This window comes from Sceloporus undulatus, chromosome 1, assembly GCF_019175285.1.
Source record: "Sceloporus undulatus isolate JIND9_A2432 ecotype Alabama chromosome 1, SceUnd_v1.1, whole genome shotgun sequence".
Classification (NCBI taxonomy): domain Eukaryota; kingdom Metazoa; phylum Chordata; class Lepidosauria; order Squamata; family Phrynosomatidae; genus Sceloporus; species Sceloporus undulatus.
Genome location: NC_056522.1, coordinates 244,403,015 through 244,422,764, shown reverse-complemented (window position 1 = coordinate 244,422,764; position 19,750 = coordinate 244,403,015). Strand labels below are relative to the sequence as shown.

Genomic DNA, 19,750 nt, shown 5'->3' with positions numbered 1-19,750 from the left:
GGAGAGTAGAGAGGGGGTTATCCTAGCCTTCCATGGAACAGAGTTCCAGAGGGTAGGAGCAGCCACTGAGAAAGCTCTTTTTGTGTCCACACCAAGTGAGCCTATGCTTGGGGCAGGGATGAGAGAAAGCTTTCTCCTTTAGATGTTAGAACTCTAGTGTTTATCTTAGCAACCTTCCAGTTATAGCAAAAGTAGGCAAAGTGAACCCCTTCAGATGTGGATGGACTTCAACTCCCAGGATTCCACAACATGAACGTTGCTGGCCATGGCTTCCTGGAACTGTTGTCCATTGATCTTCAGAGAGTTATACTCTGTAGCTCTGAGTGGCACTGCTTTGATTTAATTGCTTCCAGTCCTAAAAGCATTAATAAATGTGTCTGTGTCATTGGAAATTGAGTGGACTGTTATTATGTTCTTTAAAATCAACTTTGACTGATAATGGTGACCCTCTCACAGGTCTTTCTTGTCAAGCTTTATTCAAAAGATTGGTATTGCTTTCCTCTAAGACTGAGAAAGTGTGTTTTGTCCAGAGTTAAATACAGAGGTTCCATGTATGAGTGAGGATTTGAACCTTGTTGTTTGAGAACCTTTGGGCGTGCCTACATGAGCCAACTAAACCAATTTCCCCAGGCCCTTGTGGCACACTATCTTCATGATGCAGGACGAAAGGCCCAATTCAACAGCACACTGTCTTCATATGAGGAAGGGCATTGAATGTGGGCCATCCCTGCATTAAAGCTATTTTAAAAACCCTCACCATTTGCTCCGAATCTTCCAAGAAAATCTGGAGCATTTTGGGATGATGCCAGGCTGCTGTTCACACAGTGTCTTGGCAGCATGAGTCAATCCTTTTGAGATCAAAATATGGTGCCCAGCCATGTGATTGATGCTGGGCACCTTATTTTTCAACCCCAGAGAGAGCAACTTGTGCCAGCAGCAGTGGTGCGGGGCAGCACAATGGAATATGCACATAGACATCTGCCCAGCATTACTCCACAGTACCCAGATAATGGGAAGAATCTGAGACAGGTTCAGAGCCAGAATATTTTGGAATCTGAGTATTCTGGCCAGTATAGATCCACCTTTTGTCCTATACTCAAACCATAATACCGCACTATCCCCCATAATGAGTCATACATTTGCACAGTATTGCACTGTTGGAGGTTTAAAATATTTTTAATGTTTTGCCAGAATTGTGACATTCAGCTAGGGAAAGTTAGAAAACAAATGTGCAAAAGTATATATCTATTAATATTGTTTTCAGAGGCAATTAATTGGATACTGTGGGAGCAGATTTTTTTTTAATGCCATTGCAAGGCATCCCTAACTCCCATACAATGTTCAACTCTGCAGAACCAGCCTGAGTGCCAGGTGCTGTAAGAGCTGCCAAAGTAAATATTTTTGCTTTTCCTACACACAATGCATATTTTTATACATATATAATTAATGCAAAGGAAGCTAAAGACAGGTTTGCATCTGTTCCTAAGAAGCTACAACCCTCCCCTCAGTTAATTCACTGGATTGTTTTCTTTCCTTTTGTTAAAAAATATTGCAATGAATGTGCATATTTTGGCATGGTTAGAGTGTGCTGCTTTCTTTCCTGCCAGCTGTTACACCTCCCTCTTGTGACATGTACACTCCAGGGAGCATATGCCAGTCCTTGAGGCCCAGGAAAATGAAAGTTTATTGCTACAGCATCAGCAATAGCACGGAGAGGAAATTGTACAGGAGTAGGTTAGAAGACCATGCAGAGGCATATGACAAATGAATTTCAAAGACTCGATCCTCTTATTAAGAGAAGTTCATCCAATTATGTCTGCTTTTATTACTTCTGTTCTGATTAGATTCCACACCAGCACCAGAAATAACCACAGTATCCAAGAATCTCTCATGAAATTGGAAGCATAAAATAGCTGATAGTGCTTTAGAGTCATAGAATCATAGAATCACATAATCATAGAGTTGGAAGAGACCTCCGGGGCCATCCTGTCCAAATCCCTACCATACAGGAACTCACAATTAAAGCATCCCTGACAGATGGCTGATTGGACATCCAGCCTCTGTTTCAAGACCTCCAAAAAAGGGGACTCCACCACTCTCCGAGTAAGTGTGTTCAACAATCAAACAGCTCTTGCTGTCAGGAAGTTCCTCCTCATGTTTAGGTGGAATCTCTTTTCCTGTAGCTTGCATCCATTGTTTCGGGTCCTCATATCTGAGGCAGCATAAAACAAGCTTGCTCCATGCTCAAGATGACACCCCTTCAAATATTTAAACTTTGACAGAAGCAACTATTTTCAAAACAATCTCTATGGTGTTTCCCCCTTTCCCCTTCCCTCCATGCCCTCATATGCAACTGGCATTCACAGAAAGGCTTTATCTACGTACAGAGGGAAAGAAATTATCGTGTTTATTTCATACTGCAAGATTAAAGGTGCAACTGGTGAAAATAAAATTCTCTCACTGGGCTCCCATATAATACGTATGTTCTGTACTGCAACTATGTTTATTGTAACTTGTGGTCTAAATGGGGGCTGGCAATCATTACTTCTCAATGATCAGTCAGATTGTCCTATGTGTACCTAGCCTCACACAAAAAAAAAAAAAAAAAGAAGAAGAAGAAGAAGAAGAAGAAGGCATCACATAGCCATTTTGTCTAAAATAGGAATGAAAGAATGTACAAAAATATTTGAAAAATAGTCCAAAGCCATGTTTTTATTAGTGTTGGGAAACCCGATGATGAGGAGAAGCCTTGACTGATGAGAACCTTGATAGTTCAGGAATTATTCTGTGCAAAATTCATACTTAGTTCTTTTGTGTAGCATTTTCTATGCTGTTTCCTGCACTGAAAAATGTTTTTTGTGCAAAAATACCAAATGCAAATTTTAGGCAAGGATAAGTCCTGAAATGTGCATAGTCTCTGAAAACTGCACAGTTTTCAAAGACTTTCTCACAGGGGGAGAAAGATTGCTAGTATTATCTGTTGTGTGTGTGTTGTGTGCCTTCAAGTCATTTCTGACCTATGGCAACTCTAAGGCTTTTCTTGGCAAGATTTGTTCTGATGAGGTTTGCCACTGCCTTCCTCAGAGGCTGAGAGCATGTGATTTGACCAAGGTTACCCAGTGGGCTTCATGGCTGAGATATGAAACTCACTGGTCTCTAGAGCTGTAGCCCAACACTCAAACCACTACGCCACACTGTTTCCTCCCCAAATGACATTTGTGAAGAATTGCATGCCCAGTTCAAAGTGTAGGAACTGCAATGAGAGGAGAAGAAAACAAAGTTATTTGTTCTTGCTTTGTTCTTGCACTGGATTGGAGATCTCCTGAGAGGGTTGCTGAATGCTTGATAGACAGTCTTGCCTTGCTGAAACAATCTGTCTTGACCAAAATTCCATCAATGGAGACATTTATTATTTTCTTGCCCTAAGTAACACAGGTCATCTGTGCAGACCTGTTGCACCTTTCTGTCAAATGCAATGTCAGGAGAACATTATGTTAACCTCAATGAAACATAGCTGCTTTGGTGAGAATATAAATGTGACCTAATGTTTCCCAAAGCAAAGTTCAAGGTAAACCTGGCCATTCCTCTCAGATAACCATCCAAATGAAGGAGAAGCTACAAAGTTTTTGTTAAGACAAAGGAAATTTCTTGGAGGAGTTTCATATATTTCTCGATTATATTAAGTCCCAGAGATTAAAGAGAATTAAAAATTGTATTTTTAATTAAAATACTAGGCCAAGTAACTGAAGTATCTTTTTCATGTTTCATTCCCAACATTTTCATTCTCAGCATTGTCTTCATTTTTAGCTCAGAGATACGGACTTTAAATCACCAGCAGTAATGCTGTTCCTGGATGCCTCTTTTGAGAAAATATCACTTTGAAGTGGCTACTTAAGAAAAAAAATGCATTATGTCTATAAAGGAAAGGACAGTTATTCAGCACAAATGGCTTTATACTGTGGTTTCTCACTCTCAAATTGCCTGGTACTTTCCTATTTTAGCCTTACTTTAACACTCAAATCAAATGCATTAGATCCGAGAAGAGAGGAAAAAAGTCTTTTAAAACATACTGTCTATTTAGGTTGAGAATAAGTACAAATCAGGAAGAAACCATCCAAACCATCCAAAACATATACTTTGTATTTTATCAATCATGCATGAATACGATGTAGATAAGAGAGCTTGATGTGGTGAGAACCACATAGACATTTTCAGACAGCACCATTGTGTTGTTTGTAAATACCTATGTGGGTCTCATCACATGAAGCTCTGTTTTTGTAAGAGAAGAGTTACCTATAAAGGCCTTCTGAAATTAGAAGTAGGACCATTTAAATAAAATGAAACATTTGAAGAACTGGAAGAAATGGGTTTGAAGTTACAATACCTTTCCTTTAGACAACTATTTGAAAAATTTGAAATGGATTCAAAATCTTTTTAGCTTTGAGGTAACTAAATAAGATTTTAAAGACATAGCTGTGTAAGTCTGGAAAATCAGTATGCAATGTAGGGATGTAGCCAAGGGGGGGGGGGTTCTTGGGGTCCTCCAGAACCCCCCTTCCATTAGAAAAATGAATGGTGCGTGCTGCGCCGCCGCGCCCAAGCCCTATTATAATGGTGGCACTTAGTCTGGACCCCCCCCCCTTCCTAAAATCCTGGCTATGTCCCTGTGCAATGGGATCTTGCAGCACCTTTCAGACTGACTGAAGGAAATAAGTTGCTAGCATGAGCCTACTTTTTCAGATGCATAAGGTGGAATGGAAAGCCCAGGAACAGACCTATACAAGCTGTGTGTCTGTGAGAATGTCAACTGAAATTCAAAACCTTGTGGGTATGGAGATGATGTAGCAAGTGCAGTTTTAACAATGGTTGTTGGGAGACAAAGGCAGGAGGAAGGATAGTGCAACTTTTTGCAAATGATAATCACCTAATAACTAAAACGTAAAAAGTATTGTTGGACATGAAAATGGAATTAGTGCTGAAAGATTGTATGTTGAAATGGGCACAGAATATAGGTCATAATATACAATTGGAAAGTTGAAGGAAAAGTGGAAAAACTGAGTTATGACCTTAAAGAGAGTTTCTGTAAGATTATGTATAGGTGGTATTTAACCCATCATAAGATGTCTAAGATGTACAAGGGATTTTTAAAAAATGGAAATATAATTCCAAAGGATGTGGCAGACATGTGACAAAGCAAGATACGACTGCTATCAATAAAAACAATAACAACGGAAGGATTATGATTCACACTAAACTATAAGTGATATTAAAGGAGAAACTGCAATTAAAATCAGCTGCTTTTTGTTGTGACTGTTAGATGAACATCTGGATAAGAAATATGGAAGAATTCTGCAATATGTGACTATGATAGCAAGAATAATTTATGCCTAGATGTGGAAGGGATACCTTCTGTTGAGGACTGGATAGTGAAACTCTGTCACTTAGAAGAAATTGATAAATTGACAAATCTTTTAAAGAACAAGATACCAGAGACTTTTAAAAAAGACTGGAAACTATACACACACACACACACACACACACACACACACACACACACGAGTAGTAAAAGGGAAGGCATGACAGTATTGGGTTTTATGCATTAATTTTAAAATATATATATTTTTAAAAAGTGAATGTTCTTTGCACACTTCTCTATGGTCCTATTCAAACATAGGAGTATATGTACACCAACACTTCTACCATTATTATTATTATTAAAATTTATTTATAAAATGCAGTAAAGTTTGCACAACACTTTACATAGCAAGGGTCAAATAAAATGGGGGGGGGGATAAAAATCTGCCAGGCAGTGTATAATCTAAAACAACAACATTATATGACTAAAATACCTTTAAAATACTACTAATTAGTATACAATAAAGACAAAGTAAACAGCAGATTAAGAAACAGTAATTTGGATTGCCTCCCTAAACAAGAGTGTCTTCAATCCAGCCTTAAAATTAGCTAAGGAAGTAATAGTTCTTAATTGTGTGGGGAGCAGATTCCAGGCATGAGGAGCAGCACAGGAGAAGGGGTGGATTCAAGCAGAGGAGGAGGAGACCCTTGGCTGGGTTAAAAGACTGGTGTCATAGGAACTCAAAGTGCATGGAGGGTGGTAAGGAGAGATGAGCGCTGACAAATAAAAGGGAGCCAAGACATGAAAGGCTTTAAAGGTCAGGAGGAGAATTTTATATTGGATTCTGAAAGGAATGGGGAGCCAATGGAGGGATAACAATAAGGGAGTAACATGGTCAAAGCGACGAGCAGAGAAGATGATCCTGGTCACTGAGCAGTGCATAGAGATTAGTGGGCTAAGGAGGGAAATAGGAAGACCTACTAGCAATGAGTTGCAATAATCCAGGCATGATATCATCAGTGCATGCACCAAAGTCTTTGCCATGAAAACAGAAAGAAATGGTCGAATTCTGATGAGATTATAAAGAAAGAATCTGGATGACTTGCATGAATATGCTGTAGCCTAGATCTGTGGAGTGAATGATAACAAAGAGTCAAATAGGAAGCCAAGACTATGGGCCTCATTGACAGATTGAATAGAAACGTCATTTACAGTAATTGACAAAAAATATTGCAAAGATGGCTTTGGTGTGAAGACAATTAATTCAGTTTTGGCTATATTGAGCTTCAGGTGCCGGTGAAGCATCTGCACAGAGACAGCAGTAAGACATGATGATAACTGCTGCTCAACACCTGGAGAAATCTCAGCGGTAGAGAAGTACAACTGGGTGTCGTCGGCATACAAGTGATATTGAAAGCCGTAAGAGCTAATAAGATTTCCCAGGGACAGGGTATAAAGGGAGAACAGTAAAGGACCCAAAACAGAACCCTGAGGGTCTCCAACAGCTAATGAGACAGGGGCAGAAACCTGACTTCCTGTAACAACCACAAAAGATCTGTTTGACAGGTAGGATTTAAACCAATTTAAAACTGATCCCACAAAACCCAGGTCTTGGAGTAAATCCACCAAGAGACCATGATCAAGGGTATCAAACGCAACAGAGAGATTCAGGAGGACTAGAATAGAATAAAGACCTTTAGTTTTAGCCAGTAAAAGATCATCAGTGAGCTTGGTAAGAGCAGTCTCAGTCAAATGCAGTGGGCAAAAGCCGGACTGAAAAGTTGCTGAGGTCAAAGAAAAATGCAGAGATTCAAGGTTGGAACAAATGGTTTCAATCTTAGTAGTAAAATAGTCGGCAAAATCAGTGGGTGAAAATGAGTGTGGAATCAACACAAAAGAAGGTTTTGGTAGAGAATTGAATGTGGACAAAAGACGCTGTGGCCACCGGTCGTTAGCCTCAATCACAGATTTATAATAATTCTGTTTTGCCAAGGAGATAGCACACAAAAAAGAAAAAAGAACAAATGTATAATGAATAAAATCAGCTCATTCCCTGGTCTTTCTCCACAACTATTTGGCAGCTCAAGAAAAAGAACGGAGAAACTGCTCCATGGGAGTGAGCCAGGGCTGTGGCTTATTAGAAGAGGCTACATGTATCAATAAAGGGGCAAAACTATTGAAGGTTGCCCATAAGGTAGAACTGAGTAAGGAGATCGCTGGATCCATGGAGTCTCCAAGGTTTAAGGTTTAAGGTTTAAGGTTTAAGGTTTAAGGAAGATAAAGAAGAATCCAGAGCCTGGCCGAAAGTCACAGGATCAATAGAATGAAGGTTGCAAAAGCAGCACTGGAAAATTTAACAAGAAGGTGGATTATGGGTGAGGGCAAAAGAGATGAAATGATGATCAGACAATGGGAGATCCCTAGCCATGAAGTTAAAGGTTACACATTTTTTCATAAGAACAATATCAAGGCAATGACCAGAAGAATGATTAGGTGCATTAGAACAGAGTTTGAGACCAAAAGAAGACAAAGAGCAGAGACGTACAGTTGTAGGATAATTAATGTCATCCATATGGATATTGAAGTCCCCCATAATCAAGGAGGGGACTACATCCACTAAAAAGAAAGTCAGTCAGGACTCAAAAGCCGACTAAAACTTAGTAGGTGATCCCGGTGGATGATAGATAATTGCAACCCAAAGCTGAAGTGGTAGGAAAGTTTAATAGCATGAAATTCAAAAGATAAACAGTACTGTTGAGGAGAAGATAAGAGTTGAAACCGACAGGCGTTGGATAGCAGGACACCGACCCCTTCCTCTTTGCCCTTTGGGTCACTAGTGTGAGAAACGAAAAGTCCCCCAAATGAGAGAGCAGCAGAGGTTACAGTGTCGTGAGCTGAAGCCAGGTTTCAGTGAGAGCAAAAAGATGAAGAGATTTAGCAAGAAAAAGGTCATGGACTGTCGTTGCTTTCGAGCCAACTGGTCAGCAGTTCAAAAGAGAGCAATGGAAAGGGAGCTAAGAATAGGGAAGACACCAAATGGAAATCAAACTATGAGAAACAGTAGGAGTCATAGAAGAAAACAAATTAACAAGAAAAAGATCAGAAATAGACAGCAAAGGAAAAATATAAAAGCCTAGAACAGTCAATAGTCCCTGGAATTGCCAGGCTCAATACAGCTAGACTCAATCAAGTACTGTAAATAATAACCATCCAACAACAAAGAATAACAAGCAGTTAAATTAGCTCAATAGAGGGCCAACTCGAGAAGTTGCCTTCAAGACTGGGAATGAGTCCACTAGAGTTCTCTGGCAGAGAGAATACTTAGGTGCCCCAGCAAACTACAAATATCCACTTTCCTTAGGATAAGGCACCATACATATAGTGTTATCAAAATGCTATACCAGTGAAATTCAGCTATACCTTTAAACAATACTTATACTGAATTGCTGAAAACTGTAGATGAAGGGGAGTTCCAAGGGTCAGACCTAACATTAGACATAATGAGGCAGTGCATAATAATTTGGAAGATAACAGAGACTGAGAAGTGGCAAAAAGTTGGTAGAGGATAGTCTGTTTTGCACCCTCTAAACTCTACCCATAGTGGATATGGTGGCTTAGTGGTTAAGACGCCAAATCTGACAATCAGTAGATTGGAAGGTTGGCATTTCAAGGCCCGAGTGTTGCATAATGGGGTGAGCTCCTGTCACTAATTCCAGCTTCTGCCAACCTAGCAGTTTGAAAGCATGAAAATTCAAGTAGATAAATAGGTATTACTTCAGTGGAAAGGTAACAGCGTTTGGTGCAGTCATGCTAGTCACATGACTACCAGAGCAATCCTCGGATAATGCTAGCTCTTCAGCTTAGTAATGAAGATGACCACCAACCTTTACAGTTGGTTACAACTAGACATTCATGTCAAGGGACTACCTTTCTCTTTTTACCCATAGGAACAGAAGAAGTCTCTCTTATAACGAGTGGACCTGGGCTGGGCTCTACAATGGTTACTCCAGCTAAGACATGAGAAGGGCTGCCAGGCCCAGAAAAACCCAGAGGAGGGAAGACAAATAACCATCCAAAGGGAAGGTATTTTTACCATACATCAAAGGAGTCACTGACAGAATAGGGAAACTGGTGAGGAAACACCACCTTCAAATGGTTTACAAACCGATAAAGAAAATCCAACAAATGCTTCGCTCAGCCAGGGACCAGAGAGACCCTCTCACAGCTGCAGGAGTTTACCGCATACCATGCAGCTGCAGACAAGTCTACATAGGGACCACCAAACGCAGTGTGCAAACAAGAATCAAGCAACACGAGAGACACTGCAGACTGGGACATCCAGAAAAATCAGCAGTAGCAGAACTTATTATAAACCATCCTGGACATAAAATACTGTTTGAAAACACTGAAATTCTGGACCATGCCAACCACTACCATGTCAGGATGCATAGGGAAGCCATTGAAATCCACAAACACCAGGACAATTTCAACCGGAAAGAAGAAACCATTAAAGTAAACAAGGTTTGGCTACTAGTCCTGAAAAATAGCAAGATGAAGACTCAACAAATGTAAACGAGAAATCTGCCAGGGTCAGGGGTTTCCCAGCAGACAATGAGCACTAATCAAGCAGACACTAATCTTCTTTTGCAGACCCTCCCACCCTGAGGCCTGCCATTAGCTACAGGACAATACATAATAATAATAATAAACTGTTTATTTGTATCCCGCTTTTCCTTTGCAGATCAAAGCGGGTTACAGCAAGTACAACAGTGTACAAATTTTACAACAGTATTCATATATAAAAGCGCAAACAGTGCAATAAAACAAGTTAAAAACAGGATAAAAAATTACAAAATTAAAAGCACAACAGTGGCTAGCATAAAGTGCATGTGCAACAATACATCGGGGAGAGAGCAGATGTTACATTGTCTGGGGGAAAGCCTGGTGGAAGAGGAAGGTTTTTAGCCTCTTCCTGAATGAGTCAAGTCATATGCAAATCCCTCTTGCCTTCCCAGGTCACTCAGTATATTTATACCCAACTCCATTCTGTGAAGATGCCAGTCACAGATGCTGGAAAAATGTCAGGAAGAAACTCTTCTAGAACATGACCACATAGCCCGAAAAACCCACAAAAAATATGGATGCTGGCCATGAAAGCCTTCGACTTCATATTCAAATAAGATTCAACAGCTATCTACGGCCCTTTCATACTCCACAATTGTATGATCCCACTTTTAACTTCCATGGCAAAAATCATTTACACTTAATTAACTCATCAGGAGGGAAAGGGTAAGGGGTTGGACTGGATGGCCCTTGTGGTCTCTTCCAACTCTATGATTCTATGAGAGGAGGGAGAGGACACTTTCACTTCCCAGTAGGCTCAGGCAAAAGAAACTGCTGCAGGCTCTCAGATATTTTCTTCTTCATTAAAAATGTTTGCCCTCTTGACCATGCTCTGATATCATTTGGCCATGTATCCCAGTTCTCATCTGTGATATGTAGGGGGGTACAGTGGTACCTCGGGATACGAAATACCCAGGTTACGAAATTTTCGGGATACGAAAAAATCCCATAGGAAATCATTGTTCCGGGTTACGAATGTTTTTTCGGGATACGAAGAAAATTTTTGGTGCTTTTTTCGGCTTTTTCGCACGAAACGCGGCTTTTCCCCATTAGCGCCTATGGCAATTCGGCTTACGAAGGCTTTTCGGGTTACGAAAGCGGCCGCGGAACGAATTAATTTCGTAACCCGAGGCACCACTGTATATGAAAGGGCCACTGGTATGCTTCTGACATGGAAATTGAGGTGGGGGTATGGCTTGGTTCTTCATGTCGGCTGGCAAAATAACATGGGCTACCCCCGCAGAATTGTTTTGTTTTGTTTTCCTTTTGTGCAAATGTCTTTGACTTCCTTCAGAAATACTTTCCCCTGCCACCTCAGAAACACAGGAGGAATGTCACTTGTAAAAGAAAGCTGAAGGCCCACCTGCATGCATGTGCAAGTCAGGTCCCTACACAAGCATAATGAGACTCATTCTGTCATACCCAAAGCATTAATTAGTCCTTCCTTTAACAACTCAAGTCTGTAATTTTTTATACAGGCAACCATTCATTATTTATTCAAAAGCTTACATTATATTGTGTGAAACATGGCAAATTTGGCTAATAAAACCTCAGCTAATGTGGAACTGGGTCAAGCTTGATTTAACTTTGTATTTATTTCTCCCAATGATTCTAAATGCTTTCATGTTTGTATATATTCTCCAGGCTGCTGCTTTGCTATCTTAAACGGCTGTTAGAAAGTGCATTATATGGAACATTATAACTTCTAGTATTCTTTTTTACTGTATGGGGATGGCTTTTGACAATTAGTAGTTAGCAATGTTCAAAAGCTTTCAGAGGAATTCCACAGGCAAATTTATGATTCTCAGTAGAATATTTCTGCAGTAGAATCATCTGCCCAAATCAAAATCCACTGCTAGCAGTCAGAAAAGGAGAGGGAGAGGTTCAGAGTCCTTGTGTGTGTGTAAATGTATACCCATCCAGAGAAGCGGAAGGCTGTCATCTCTGATCCGCAGCAGCAGTCAGAAGCTGCAAAATAGAGTTTTTCCACACTGAGCTATAGATCTCTAAGTAAGACAGATTAGTTCTTGTGTCTTCCAAGCCTTCAGCTAGAGGAAGAGGAAGGCCCAAAAGGCATTGATGACCATGATGGGCACATTATCATGCTAGACATTACATCATGCTATATTTAAGTAATATTATATGACACATGGTGTGAGTATGAGTGGGCATATTCTACAGCCTAGAGAGCTGCATGCCACCCTGTTCAGTTCCTCTGGAATTCAGGCTGCAGTGTCTCATCATATGTGGCATTTTAACAAATTAGAAGTAACAATGTTTCACTTTCTGCAAACTTTTAATTTAAAAAAGCTGCTTCATGCTCCCCCCACATCAATTTGGAGAGACTTGATATGCTCCAGGTAAATCTTTTGGGATGATTGGGTGCTGAAAAACTGAGCTTTTCAACTTAAAAAATACAGTGGGACCTCTCTTTACGTGGGGGATCCATTTCAGACCCCCCCCCAGCATAAGGGAAAATCCTTGTATGCTCACGCCCCATAGGAAACAATGGGGCACGTACATGTGGCAGTGGCAGGGCATGGTGCATGAGTGCGGACACCATTGTTTATATTGTTGCACAGCTTCCACGTAAGCAGGAAGCCATGTGCAAACATATATGATGGCATTCTGTTCTTGGAGTTCTGAAGGCACATGGAACAGCTCAAGGCCTGCTTGTGGTTTTGCTGTTGTTAACTGCCCTCAAGCCAGCCCTGATGCATGACAACCCTGTGAATGAGACATCTCCAAGCCCCCCTGTCTTCAATTGCTCTGCTCAAGTCCTGTAAAGTCAGGCCCTTGACCTCCCTAATTGAATCTATCCATCTGGCATGTGGTCTTCCTCTCATTCTGTTGCCTTCCACCTTTCCCAGCATTATTGTCTTTTCTAGTGAGTTGTGCCTTCTCACTATGTGGTCAAAGTACAACAGACTCAGTTTCTTCATCTTGGCTTCCAACGAGAGTTTGGGCTTGATCTGTTCTGGAACCCACCTGTTTGTCCTTTTAGCCCCCCCACAGCACTGTCCTTCAGCACCACATTTCAAATGAGTTGATTTTCTTCTTATCAGCTTTCTTCACTGTCTAACTCTCACATCCATACATGGTGATAGGGAATACAATGGACTGGATGATGCTAACTTTAGTGTTCAGCTGTATATATTTACACTTTATATCTTGTCTAATTCTTTTATGGCTGCCCTTCCCAAGGTCTACATGGACCCCTAAATGCTATATGTGGCCAGCAAGCCATATAATTCTCACCCCTGAGCTAGACCTTCTGCAACCTCATTACAGACTCACTTTTCCTAATTAGAATCTGCAAACCTCATCAGATTGTATTCCCATTATCATCCAACTTATTGGGAACACTGTCCAGACCTCTCAGAAATTGATTTTTGGTGCAATCTGAATAATTATCACATTTGGTCTCACAAAAACCCAGTATACTATGTATACAGCGATATTCATATTTTGTCTTTTTTTATTTAAAAAAATGATTGTTTGGTTTATAATTGTATTTTTAGTTTTTTACTGACATCTTTATTGTCTACTTTACTGCATGCCTTCCCAAGAGAAGGTTATAAAGGAAGCATATCAATGAAATTAATTAATTTAAAAAGATTCCAAATATTCTCAAGCTACAAATTAAGAGTTGTAGCTGAGAAATAATAACTGAGGCCTCTTAAAGACTTCAGAAGAAAACCACTAATTCAGATGAAATGTCAAAGCAGCAACAGAAATAGCAAGTACATTTCTATACCGCTTATCAGTGCACTTAAGCACTCCCTAAGTGATTTACAAAGTGTAAGTTAATTGCCCCCAACAAACTGGGCATTCATTTTAGCGACCTTGGAAGGATGCAAGCCTGAGTTGACTTCAGCCTTGGATGATATTGAACTCACAATCTTGTGATTTGTGAGTTAGTGGCTGCAGTACAGGCATTTAACTACTGCGCCACCAAAGCTTCTGGTGAAAGGATTCTTTTCAAGATCTCTCTAGGAAGTCCACAAATAGGTCATAAAGGCACTCATCCTCTCCCACTCACCCACACAAGAATTATTTTTAGAGGAATACTGCCTCTGAACATGGAGCCCAGAGAGTCCATGAAAAAGTATGGATTTGTATCCCTGGCTCTAAGTTTTATGCACAATACAATAATACAGTGAGTGAACAAAAGGTTTAGGGGGATAAAAAAGGGAAACACAGCAATTTTATTAAAACAATGTGTTGCAATGGAATGCTGAAAAGATATTTTAAAAAATTACAAAGCATAGAGCTATTCTGAACACAAAAAGGCTTGTTCTGGTCTGTGAGCCACACCCTAACATGCACAAGGCTAGTTTAACCAGTCAGTACTGGGCTAGGGAACTGCAAATCCCATACGGAGGTATCAAGCACACAAAATACCAATTCCTCTGTGCCTCTCAACATGGAATTAAAAGAGATAACACAAAATGTCCATACAGTTGGGGAGTGCACAACAGAGGCCAAATTAAAAGGGATAACACAGTATGCCCATTACAGTTAGAAAGTACAAAACAAAGACCAAACGCGTTTCGACTAGAACATCTTCGTCAGTGGTCACAGAAAACTGTGAAGGTAAAATAGGTATGGGTCACATACAACAGCACATGAGTAATGAAGAAGACCATATAGTTAAAAAAACATAATACATAAATACCTAATATAGCAGCCTTGTCAGGTATATCATATGGTATGTGCAGACATCACATCGCTGTAGGTAAGTTGTTGGTCCTCATAGACCTTATATCATGCCTGAAAAAGTACGTATGCAGGCAACTTATGAGATATATATTGTAATAGTAAAAAAAAATTTTTTTTAAATATAAAAATGCACTCCAAATTGTATCCATACTTACCTAGGACTAGAATGTCCCACATGTAATTGCAAGCCCTAATGGAGTTTAGCAAGTGGGAACTCTATATCCCTTCCCAATCACAAAAACTGATACAGTGGGCCCTCGCCTTACACAGGGATCCGTTCTGGATCCCTCCGCATAAGGCGAATTCCGCCTATGCTCAAGCTCCATTGTAAACAATGGGGCTCATTCACAGTGGCGCGGCAGCGCGGTGGGGCGCGGGTCGCAACGGGCGCGCGCCCATTCAATTGAATGGGACGTGCTGCCCCTTCTGCCCAGCACGTATGCTCAAGCCACGTAAAGCGCACCCGCGTATGACGCAGGCGCGCTGTACACCTGTTGAACCCCACCTGAGACCATTCTGCAGCAAGTAAGATCCTGTAGGTAATAATAACCCCTTCCATTATGTTGATCTAAATGTACCAGTACAATCAACCAAACAAATGATATTTATGACGACAAACACTAACATAAGTAAAAACATAACCAAATAACTTCAGAATTTCAGACCAATTGCAGTTCTCATTCAATCGATGTGGTTTCTGTGTTTGTAGAGTGAAAATCCAAAACAGTTCTCTTTGCCGGAGTTTTCTCTCCAGATATATCCCAGTTCCAGAAGTTCTTTCAGTCGTCCAGAATCTGATATCCGTATCTGAGTGCTTGCGTTGAATAAAATGTTGGACCATTGGTGCAGTAATTCTTCTATTTCTAATGCAGCTCCTATGTTCTGATATCCTCATTTTTATTTTTTGAGTGGTCATGCCAATATACCAAAGATCATACGGACATTGAATGGCGTATACAACTCCCTTAGTATTACAAGTAAACAAATCATTCAGAGTATACAATCTGTTATTCACAGGGTTAATGAACTCAGTAGTTTTCACACAATATTTACATGCACTGCAGTTGTAACATGGGACATTCCCTTTGGTTCTCCTCTGTAGTAAATTTGACTGGGTCTCCTGAACTGTGCATTTACTATGGACCAAATGGTCCGCAAGATTCTTGGCACGTTTATACACAAAAAGGGTTTGTTTGTTTTTTGGAGCATCCAGGGATGTCCTGAAGCAGGTTCCAATATTTAAGAATAACATTCTGTATGTGCCTAGTATTCCTGTTATACGTTATGGGTATGAACATTCTAGATTGTATTCCCTCTCTCTGTTTTTTTTATAAAGAGGCTCCTTCGTTCCATCCTCCTTACTTTGAAGTAAACCTGCTTCAAGCCCTTTCTAGGGTATCCTCGTACCGCCAATTATTCTATAAGAATTTTTGCTTGTCTATCCAATTCTATTAATCCAGAACAATTCCTCCTGAGTCTGAGGAACTTAGAATAAGGTAGATTTTGCTTCATGTGGGGTGGATGAGAGCTATCGTATCTCAGGAAGGAGTTTGTATCAGTAAAAAAGATGATGTGGAGGATGGGGCTGTTGAGGTCATAGAATCATCAGTGCTGGCATTAAATGAGGCATCACTCCCACTATCCTCAGGGCTCATGGCATTATCAGATGATTCATAAGCAAAGGATACAGATTTTCTAGGCCTATTTGATTTTTTCAATTGTAAACCCTATCTTCCTGATAATACCTTAGGTCTCTTTGGAATTTTTTCAATTTATTTTCTCTAATTTTTATGGTTTCTTTATCCAAATCCTTATCTATACTTAAAATTCTCTGTTGGAATGTAGTATTATCCATTGTTTTGTTTTAATTCCTGTTCAATTTTATTAATTTCCATTTTATTTTTTTCAATTTCACTGTTTGAAGTTTCTATCAATAAGATCATCAGGTCCATACAATAGTACAACATATAAATATGCAACAAAACAAAACCAATTTTTTCTTCTCATTCAATTTGTTGTGAGTTTGAGAAAAATGGATCGAGATATTTGATCAGCTGACAAAGATACATTGACAATGCCAGTCATGGAAACCATTATCTTGCAGCATTGCTAAACTCGACATCTTTATCGGCAAAGGCAGTTATAGGCTATCTCTGTTTTCTGAGTTCAATTGCAATTTTCTGATTCCATTCACCCTCTTCTCAGTATGATAAACAGTTCACATTGTGGATGTAAAAATCCATCAGTCTCATTCTCATTAAGTGTCTCAGTTTCCCAATGACATTCTCATTCTATTCCCATTTCTATATCAGGTTGTAAGTCTTCCCTCCCCACCCCCCTCCGGAATTTTTTACAAGGTTTTGTCCTCATTTTTTTAATACTGTTTGTATTTTGTATGCTTTTTTTGTCCCTTTATATTGAGTATAGAGTGTATTTGCAGGGCTGGCCCAAGTCAATTCACTGCCTGATCAAAGAACTAGATGGCATCCATCCCAAGTTTACAACTGAAACTAATTGAACAAGCAGTCAAAATTTCCTCCAACACTTGCAATAGAATGGCATCTTACATCACATCTGAGGTATCAAACCTGCCAGAACATGTGTGGCATACACAGCACTGCCCTCCAACACAAGGGAACAACTGAACAGCAAATAAAGAACAGCTGGAAGGTGGTCCTCACTGCCCAGAGCATCTGCATCTGAGTTTGTTGCCTCACGGTACCTAATGATAGGGTCAGCCCTGCCTGTTTCTGCACTTTTTCTTCTAACTGTGCACATTTTTATCTAGCATATTTTTGCAATATATATATATGGCTTTGTTTGCATTCCTTGAACCTACAAAACATACGGCAAGACTTGCAAATATACAGGTTTCTGAGATTCGATGGATCAGTCTACTTGCAGTCTTGGAAAGTGGAAAATGGTTATTTCCAAATGGAAATGAGAATCCAATGAGTCTTCTTTTATCCCAAGTCTGCGTTTGCTATCTCCAGCTACACATAGAGATGTCCTGCATTGAACTTGTGAAGTTTTAATGTTCTTGGCTCTTAACACACATGGGACATCAGTGGGAGCAGTGAAGTCAAAGGCCAAATAATTTACTGCATAATTAAAAACAACTTAGGCCCGTTACAGACCGCCCCAAAGGGGCGGTCTCAGGCCGTTGCCGGTTGCAGCGCGGAGGAGTCGCAGCAGTCAAACCGCGCGACTCCTCCACGCTGCAAAGAAGGAGTGTGAAAATCGTGCTCCTTCCGGCAACCCAGAAGAGACGCCGCAAGTGCAAAAGCGCACACTCGCGGCGTCACTTCCGGGCCGCGACGTGCAGACGCAGAGCGTCCATTACGTCAATATGGCGGCGGCCGTGTGGAACGGCTGCCGCCATTTGTTACAGACTCTGTCCGTAACAGGGTAAAGGGCATCTGGAAGAGATGCCCCTTTTTCAAAATGGGACATCCTAAAGACGTCCCTTATGGCGGTCTGTAACCTGCCTTAATTTCCAGAAAATTAGCTTGGCTCTGTCACAGGATGGATCATTTCAGGTCTTGCCATCCTGATTAATCACACATGACAACAATATATGAATGACTACTGAGCAGTGACCAGATATGTCTAACCACTCTACACTCTGGATCACTATCCTGACTCAGTTGTAAGCTAGTCCATGTACAAAACATAAAGTCAGTCTTGGAGCAGTTCTCTTTTGGAATAGTCTGAGCTGATTTTGGCTGAAATAAGGTACCCCTTGTGCCACTGGAAAAACACCAAGCTGCCACTTAATTTATTTCTCTAGAGTACACGCTGTCACTCCAATATCCAGCTTCTGTCAGTAGATTCTCCTGTATTTATCCACAGATTAATGCACCATTTAGATAATCCCAAAAATAGCAATAGCAAGTACATTTCTATACCACTTTTCAATGCACTTACACACTCCCTAAGTGGTTTACAATGCGTAAACCAATTGTCCCCAATGATCTGGGTACTCATTTTAACAACCTTGGAAGGATGTAAGCCTGAGTCAAGCTTGAGCCCTTGGCTGGTATTGAACTTGCAACCTTGCAGTTTGTGAGTGAGTGGCTGCAGTACAGGCATTTAAACACTGTACCACCAGAGCTCCTCCAAAAATAATGTCTGTCGTCAAAATATGCTAGTGTTTGATACACGAAGAAACCCCAAGGGTACACTCATATTTCTACTATTTAACATGTATTTTATGGTAACATTTTGCAAGCTGTTCTATAAAATTTCAGAAGTGTTGTTGATCCCCAGACAGAGAACTAATATTCTCCAGAACATTAAGAAAAAGAGCACAAGAAATGAACAGAACAAAAACACACTGAAGAGAGTCAGGTGTCTATGGAACCACAGGTAAGACTGGGTCTATGCTGTTCATAACTTCAATTAAGCTTTATTGGAAACCTGAGTCCTTGACTATATAAAATAAAATATTTCTTCAATCATAAAGAGATTATATGAAATGGATGTGGCCACAGAGACATGGCAGCTTCTGTATGAGATAAATATGATAAATAAATAAAATACATACTAATATATCGTGTGTGTGTGTGTGTGTGTGTGTGTGGATGGATGGATGGATGGATGGACGGACGGACGGACGGACGGACAGACAGACAGACAGACAGACAGGATTATCTCCCCCCAAAAAACTACTTTCAAACATAGCTTGCTAATCAGCAAGGGAGACGTAAGCCAAAATAGTGCAAGTATTATAGGATTGACTTGGAATATTTTTAAAGGGGAAAAAAGGAAGGTCTCTGTGGATCCCAGTATATTCTCCTGCACAGCCAACTAGAAATGATAATCAAATCTCTAATGTTACTTCAGTGGTCTGGGAGCTGGTACATCACAATACTCCGATGTAATGCCAGAAGATACAAGACCAGTGGGAGAAATCTGCAACTTGGCTCTTTCCTCACTAGCATTATGCCCGTTTTCAGAAAGAACTCTAGAGGGTTGAGAAGTAGCTGTGTTGCTGGCCTAGGGAGAGGAAACATACTATATTGGATGGATTTCATGTCATCAAATTAA

General features: G+C 40.3%; 1 protein-coding gene across 1 annotated transcript in view; it reads right to left on the bottom strand.

Annotated features, from left to right (window-relative positions):
• The window catches only part of CNTNAP5 (contactin associated protein family member 5), a 479,983-nt gene that overhangs the window by 346,984 nt on the left and 113,249 nt on the right, over nt 1–19,750 (bottom strand). The gene's annotated exons all lie outside the window — the stretch shown is intronic.